The sequence below is a fragment of the Balaenoptera borealis genome (assembly GCF_965194805.1).
Source record: "Balaenoptera borealis genome assembly, chromosome: 2".
Classification (NCBI taxonomy): Eukaryota; Metazoa; Chordata; class Mammalia; order Artiodactyla; family Balaenopteridae; genus Balaenoptera; species Balaenoptera borealis.
In genome coordinates, this window is record NC_138867.1 from 103,172,162 (window position 1) to 103,180,385 (window position 8,224).

The following is an 8,224-nucleotide window of genomic DNA, read 5'->3' on the forward strand; positions in this document are numbered from 1 at the left end:
TAACTGATATCTTCATAGATCTAAGTTCACTGTTGTTTCTGCTGGTTCTTGCTCATGGTGCTTTGTTTCCTCATAGTATATGTGTGTAGTTTTAAAATTTTTTGTGGGGTTTTTTTGTTTGTTTGTTTCTTTGGTTTTTGTATTTTTGGCTGAGTATCTTTATCTTTGGGATTTTTTTTTCTTTTTTAATGACCAGGACTTAACTGAATTTACACATAGAGTTTTGTGGAGATTTTTTTGTGTCTTTTGTTTGTTTGTTTGTTTGTTTTTTGCTTTGCTGGTTACCTAGGAGCATTGTCAACTGAGACTTCATAGCTGAGGGGGGTTTTTTTGACCGCCAGAAGGCATTAATTTAGATGCAAACTTGTGAAGGGGCCAAACTGTGGTTATAAGTTCTCAAAGGACATTTCTTCTCCTTCCCTTTACTCCACAGGACCATTCTTCACAGTGGATTTGTTTCTCATTCTCCCCTTCCCTGGGGAGAAAGCAGCTTTACTTGGAGCTCATCTTTTAGATCCTCCACACCCACCTACCTTGAGCAAACCTTAGGCTTTATCTTCATTTCCTTTGTCCATACACTCCCAAACCAGATGCTCAAAGTTACAGAGTTCACAGCATGTCCACAGGACAGAGATATGTGATTTTAGGATCTTAATGATTCCTTTCCAGGATAATTTGAGCCTTAGTAAGTATTAAACGCTAAATTACTCTTCACAGTTAGCCAGGATCTACATTGGAGACTACATACTTTCCTATAACACATTCTTCAAACATACATGGAGAGGTTTGGAAAACAAGTTGAATTATTTTACTGACTATAAGATTTTATTTGATGGTGTTTGCTTCCCAAATCAAAATGGATTTTATATTCTGTTCATTTAGGGGTGAGATTGTGGTTATGCAGGAGCCTCTGGTAGGGTCCACCTGTGGTAGAAAGTGACTAGTGGTACAGATAGTGCATTTCAACTCAGGCCAAGCTGGAACATGCACCTTTATAAAATGCAGCTGTTATACTTGTACACACGTGGTGTAGAATAGACCTTCAATGTTCCCACAAGATAATCCCCAAAGAGGATGCATCATGACCTAAACATTTTTTTTTTAATTTTATAGCCTGTATGTAGGCTTAATGTTACGGAGTTCACAGAATAATAGTCTCTTCAGTTTGCCTTTGACCCTTTTTAACCACCCCCCAGTGCCTCAGAAGACATTTTCTTGCACAGTAGGCTGCCTTCCGACTTCCACTGGGCATGTTTTCCAGCCCGTTACCTTTCATTTCCACGAGCTTCTTTACTGAAGACAAGATTCTGTGGTAACTTGGTCCTCTTCCCTATTATGCAGCAGAAACTGCTTCTAAAATGCTGGAATAGTGTTTTCTTTTGAAAAAAGTTGGGTTAACAGCTGCTTTGCTGTTTCATCACCTGTTGCTACATGCCAGTGCTTGACAAGGTCTCAGTTACCTCCAGAATCAGGTGGTCCTGAAGCATCAGGCCAGCGTGTCCGATACCACCGTGATGTCTTCTGAGAAGTGCTCTCTTTCACTTGATGAGCAGTTTCTGTACTAGTTGCCCTTAAACATTTTGTGGACCACATTTTCTTACTTCCACACTAGAGTATGTTTGTGAACTTAATTTTCACAACTGTAAACCACTTATGAATTTGACATTTTACTCTTAAATTACTAAAAGTATCTGTTTTATGGCCAAGAGCCATTTTATCATTATATATTTTCACCTTGTCTTCACTTCTTTAGAAAGTACCGGCAGTTAGTATTCTTTTGGGGGGACTTTTATTCTTTTGGGGAGTCCTATATAGACCCCCAAAGTTTTTTGGTTTTTGTTTTGGAATCTCTCCATGAGAATTGTAGAGTAGGCATAATTGAGCAGAGAACAACAGACTAAATTATACTGAACTGAGATTCCGTTTTTAATGTTTTCATTGTCCACTTACCAGAGAAGGAGCTTCCTCTTGTTCGTGTCAGCAGAATTGCAAACCACCACTTATCAAACTGCTGGGATTGTGAGCAGCCAGGACTGCAAAGATTAAGTTTAGAACAGGTTTCTAATCAAGATGTCAGATTTATAATAATCTCTAAGTTAGTTTTACTTCTTAAAAGAGTTTTCTCATTATTATTATTCATGTAATCATAGGTAGCTATAAAGATAAAAAAAATCTCTTATGTAAAATAATTTTATTCTTTCTTTTTCTCCACCTTTTATTTTTGTGGTTTTTAAGTCATACGTCTGCATATCTGGTCCTAGCCATTCAACTCTGGCTGAGGACTAATTGAACATTTCTCTTTTAATCCAGAGTTGGCACGGAAAAGGCCTTAACGAAGCTGAGTAAACTCAGAGTACAGCAGAGAAGCCCTGTACCAACTGATGGCCACCCTATCCCTTATAGCCCAGGTCCTTAGAATTTTGAGTTTAATTCACAGATTAAGAAATGATATAATGGCAGCTTCGCTTCTTATAAATGACTCTCTTAAACTGCAGCTGAAGAACAGGACCTTATGTATTTTTAAAAAATAAATAATGAGCTTTTATTATCCTCGACAACTGAAGAAAATCAAGCCTGAGATCTATGGCGTTAAGTAGCCCCACTATGGATGGTGGAAGACCTTATGTATTTTTTTGAAGGATGTACAGTTTGAATTTCATAAAACCCCTGTAGAAGCCTATAGAAGTAAGAGTATCTGTGAAAGTCCTGCTTGTAACATGAGACAAACTGTTCTTTGTTCTCGTTAAAGATTGTGAACAGTGCGTTAAATAATATTAATGGCTGGGACTGTCAGTACTTAACAGTACTTTCCTTGTACAAGTGATTTTATTGATTGATACAGACTCAATGTAACGGGAGCAGATTATTTTTACTGATTTTATCGAAACCTTAACCAAGTTTGTTAGTGCACCACTTATCTTTAAATAGATCTAGATGATGATGTAGATTAAGAAAAGCAAACCACCATCCATCTCTTTTTGATCTGTTAATAACTTAAATCCATCATTGCTAGCAAGTGTTTTCAGATTCTGTTGTGCATACATGTTTCTCTTGTCCTCGGTTAGAAATCCTATAACTTTGTTTCAGTGGTTGGTTTTTCATGCAGGAAAACCCTAACCACTTATCCAGAATTTGGCAGACAAGTTTGTCATCATAATTGGTGAAGTAATTGACAAAATGTGAAGGAAAAAAAAAACTTTAGAAGTCTCTGTTATTAAATTTCATTTTTGTAGGCAGTAAGCTATAGATTTTTAGGTTTTATGGTAGTTATGTAAGAGTTTTTTGTGCTAAGTTGAAAACACTCTATGAAGCCTAATTACACTCTAATTACTTAGGACAATGTATGCTATTTCTTCTCATTATACTATATTTTAAAGGTTTTGCAGCTTAATTATAAAGAGTTGTGCTGCTTAATTTCAAATGCCTTTTTTCCCCAGTGATTTGCCTGCTTCCCATTGATCTCAAAATAATACTTTGTTTAAAATAATTTTTAGTGCAGAAAAATGTAAGTTTCTGAAACCAGTCATACATGTTATTTCTTTAAAGATCACAGTATACTTTCCTTTCAAAAAAATAAACCAATATTTAAAAATTTCTGATGATGTATTCTTGCTCACCTTCCATGGATAAGCCGAGTGGAAGCCTGTCCTACATAACTATGGATAATGAGCCTTCATAGGTCAGATGGGTCAGTGGAGGTGAGATCAGTAATGGCAAATTGAGAAGTTTTAGGAGCCTCAGAAACGTTTATGATTTCATGGAGAGGAACCTGTGTGAAAGAAGGAGATGGAAAGAAAATATGCATTCCAGTGCTCTGTGGCCCCAAAGCTTTGATCAGGCTTAAAACTGAAAACTTTGTGAGTTATAAATCTATGAATTATCAGATGTTGACCACCTGGTTTGGCAGTCTGTACTGATTTAAAAAATACTCTCAGTAGTCATTAACTAAGGTTCAATGCCCTAAACTAGAGCACCGGGTTAATAAGATGAGCGTTTTGGGTTGAGTCTTCCTCTCGAGCCTGCTGTTCTTTGGCAGGGCTCAGGGCTGATGCTGTTTCTAGAAAGAGAATGGGTGAGAACACACAGACCTGCCCTCATTTCTGGGAAGCCAGCTCAAAGCCCCTTCTAGAAACAGGTATTCAGTAGTTGGTGATGCCATTTCATGCACATGGAGAGAAAGACAGACAACCTATTACTTTTTCTTCACATTCAAACTTCTCTTAAAAAGTAGATGGTTTTATCTGACAAAAACTTAACACCTTGAGCTAGCATTATATTTCTGTGACTATCAGTTTCTTTAAGGTAGCTACAGTGGTCTTGAGTCTCTCTTTAATACTGCAGTTTTCTATTCAGAGAAGATTTTAGGAAGCCCGACATTATTCTTGAGATATTTTTGTATTTTATCAGATTTGTATATGATGGATTCATGAATTTTTAAAAGAATTGGCTTTTGTAGTGAGGTTCACTTTTAGTTTGATGACTGTAGTTTAATCAAAGGAAGATCATAACGTATCTATTCTATGGTCATTTATTTTCTGATCTTAGTCTATTTCTTCACAGACATCAAGAGTTCTCTCCTTGCAGGTTAATATATTTTTGGTATTACAGTATTTTTTGTTATTGTTCTGATTTACACGTATGTTCATATTCAACAACTTTGAAAAACACAAACGAATAAAAATAATTGTCTGTAATTCTTCCACATAGACCACTGGTTCTGAACCAGGGGCAATTTTACCTCACAGTGGACATCTGGTGATGCACAGAGACATTTTTGGTTACCGCAGCTGAGGATGCGGGTGCTGCTAGCATCTAGTGGGTAGTTCAGGGAAGCTATCCGTCCTACAGTGCACAGGACAGCCCCAAACAAACAGGCATTTGGCCCACAATGTTAGCATTGGCAAGGATGAGAAGCCCTGATTTAGACATCTCAAAATTATAGTGTGCTTCCTTTGTCCTTTTCCTATGCATATTTTTAATCTTATATTTTAAAATACTTGTTACATCATCTATAATGCTTTATAAACTCTTTTAAAAATATATCACAAACATTTATCATGTGTTAAATATTCCTCTAAGAGAAGGGTGGTTTTTTTTTTTCATGTTTTAACTTTTATTATGGAAATTTTCAGCATGTAAAGACCAGACAGAATAACGTAATAAAATCTCAGATACTCATCACCCAGCATCATGGTTGATAATCAACCATTATCAGCTCAGGGGCAGTCTTACCTCATCTATATTTTATCCTACTCTCCCATGTTATTTTGAAAAAACTCCAAGATATCTTATTTTCATCTATAAATATTTCAGTATGTATCTCTAATAGATAAAGATTCTTTTTAAAAACAATTTTAACAAAGGCTTCATAATATTTTACCCTATCCTGTGGATACATTATAATTTATTTAACCAAGAGTCTACTGTTGAGTTTTGGGATTGTTTCTAGTTTCCCCCTAAAAAAATTTTTTTTTAATCTTTATATGGCATATTTTCCTTGTTCTACAGGTGAAATAGAAAGTGTACAAACTAAGCAAGGCAAGAATGAGCACAAGACCCTTAATTTCATTAAGCAGTGTGTAACTGGTAAAGATTAATGTACATATCTCTTGCTAATTCTTTCCAATTACTTAGTTCATATAAATTCCCAAGCCTGGTTAATTATGCTGAAGTCAGGTAGTAATTTTGAGCAGTGTTCCAATGACAAGGGAATTTTCCTGGTAAAACCTTGCCCTCTCACACAGACTCTCAGCAGATTAGGCCCTCAGCCTGGAGTCCATTCATTTTCTGCTCAGGCCTAATTGCTGCCGACTGGCTGCCACAGGTACCTGGATAGCCTGTGTTTAAGGAGGCAGGGACTTCTGAGAACAAATCAGGAAAGATTAATTGTTTGTTTTGTTCCCTCCCAAGAGAAATGTGGGTGCTTAATCAAGAAAAATAATTTCTTCTGTTGATTTAGCTTATTTGGAGAAAAGATAATCGTGTAAAGCTAGGTGCAAAATGATGCCTTTTATAAGAGGTATTGCCACTTACCTACACAAGAGACAAGGATACAGGGAAATAAATGTGAGACACTGATGAAATGGATGAGGATGGCTCACATTTCTCATAGTAAGTAATCTGGCTGTTGGGCTTTTATTTATACCAGTAGTGCTAGCTAGTATTGTCAGTCATTTGTTTTGTCTGGGTCTTCGGAAATCTAATCAAGGAGACAATAGTGTAAAAAAAAATCAACAACACTTTTCCAAATTGTTCTTAATTGCTGGAGTATAAAGTGAGCTAAATGCTGTGATGTTTCCAATTAAGGGACCTGTTTTAAGCAAGCAGTATTAAATCTATCTTTCCCGATCTGATAAATAAGCAGTCAAAGAGCAGAGCAGATTAATTTAGAGCCATGAGTTCCAGATTCCTTATAACAGGTAGTGTGAGCCAACATTTATTAATGATTTTGGGCAATTTTTGGCATGGTAACTGTGTCACTTGTATCTTCTGGTCAATCGAAAAAGGAAATTGATTAAATGTTATCATATTGCTTATGATTTTTTGTACCCCAAACCACTTGCTTTCCAAAATCTCAAGTTATATGAAAAGGACTTTTGATATGTTCTAAATCAAAGTTTACCTTTGACTCTGGAAGGTGAAAGGGAGTGAATTAGAAGAGAAATGTGTATTGTCCCTCTGACAGGAAGGGATAGAGCTATAAACACAAGAGTGTCTACACTAGGCAAGAGTTGGCACAATTTTTTCTGTAAAAGAACAGCTAGTAAATATTTTAGACAATGCACACTGCACGGGCTGTCACAGCCTTCACCTCTGCCACTGTAGTGTGAAAGCTGCCATAGATGATATATAAAACAAGGAAGGGGCTGTGTTCCAATAAAACTTTATTTGTAAAAGCAGGCAGCAGGCCAGATTTGGCCCTCGGGCTATAGTTGACCCCTGGACTTAGAGGCTGGTAGCAGATTGGGGTGGATGGGTAACCGCAGAGGGCTGGAATGAAGAGCATGGCCTGGCATCAGGTGGATGTGGGTTCAGAGTCCTGAATCTCTACTTGCTGCCGTGTAAGCTAGGGTAGGCAATCAACTTCTCTGGGCACTAGTCACCTTTTCTGTAAAGAGGGATAAAAAGATATACCTCATAGAGTTGTTAATGAGGATTACATGAGCTAATATACATGAAGCATTATCCAGTTCCTGAAATAGAATAGCATACAATAAAAAATACCTATCATTTTTTTTCCCTCAGATCCAGGTTATATGTGACACATTTGTTTGCCCTCATTTTTCTGAAATCCCAGAATATTCCTGGGACTCCAAGGAGCCACAGGGATTAATGCCTAATCTTAATTATTTAGCCATGAAAATTAAATTAGAAAATATTCTTTCAGGAACCCATCTAACCAATTCAGCTAAAACCATGACTAATTCAAAATGCTTTTGGAGGCCATACAAGGCAGAAATTTTGAAAATGATGCAGAATGTTGTCACTAGGAAGTGTTGGTGAAATCTTTTATCCATTCACTCCCTTATTCATTACAGTAATTCATAAAAATAAACACTTTTTCAAGACCTATTCAGGATCAGATACTCTGCATCGCACTTTACATTTATTATTTCACGGTCCTCACCACCGTCCTTGCTCAGTAGGATCGTCTGGTATTTGAAGTCAGTCTGCTTAAATACAGACCGTTTTGTATAGGATGACGTGTGTAAGCCTCTTTGTAAAGTACCCCCGTTTTCCTCAGTAGACAAAAGAGTAGCAACCAGCAGGCAATTTGGTTTGAACTTTTTAAAGAATCTGCTGGTCAAGGGAGAGATCTGAGGAGTGCTGGGGTGGGACTCCTGTCCCTAGGGGAGCGGTGCATGTAGCACTCTCGGAAGCAGGTCTCCACGGTGGAGTGTACCTGATGACCCGCTGCGGTGCAGGAAGCAGTCATGCAACTTGCAATTATATTGATTTTTAAAAATCTGATAAAGAAGTAAGTTAAGCTTTATTAATATTGCTGTACAGGGAATTCCCTGGTGGTCCAGTGGTTAGGACTCAGTGCTCTCACTGCCTGGGCCCAGGTTCAATCCCTAGTTAGGGAACTAAGATCCTGCAAGCCATGCAGCACAGCCAAGAAAAAAAAAAAAAAAGTGCTGTACAGACCGATAACTGGCCCTCTTGTGAGTCCAAACATCAGTCAGCCTGGGGTCCACAACCAGACGCCTGACTCTGGTGCCCT

At 37.5% G+C, this 8,224-nt stretch overlaps 1 protein-coding gene across 8 annotated transcripts in view; it reads left to right on the top strand.

Annotated features, from left to right (window-relative positions):
* SNX24 (sorting nexin 24) overlaps positions 1 to 8,224 on the top strand; it is a 176,041-nt gene that overhangs the window by 116,174 nt on the left and 51,643 nt on the right. The window lies entirely within an intron of this gene.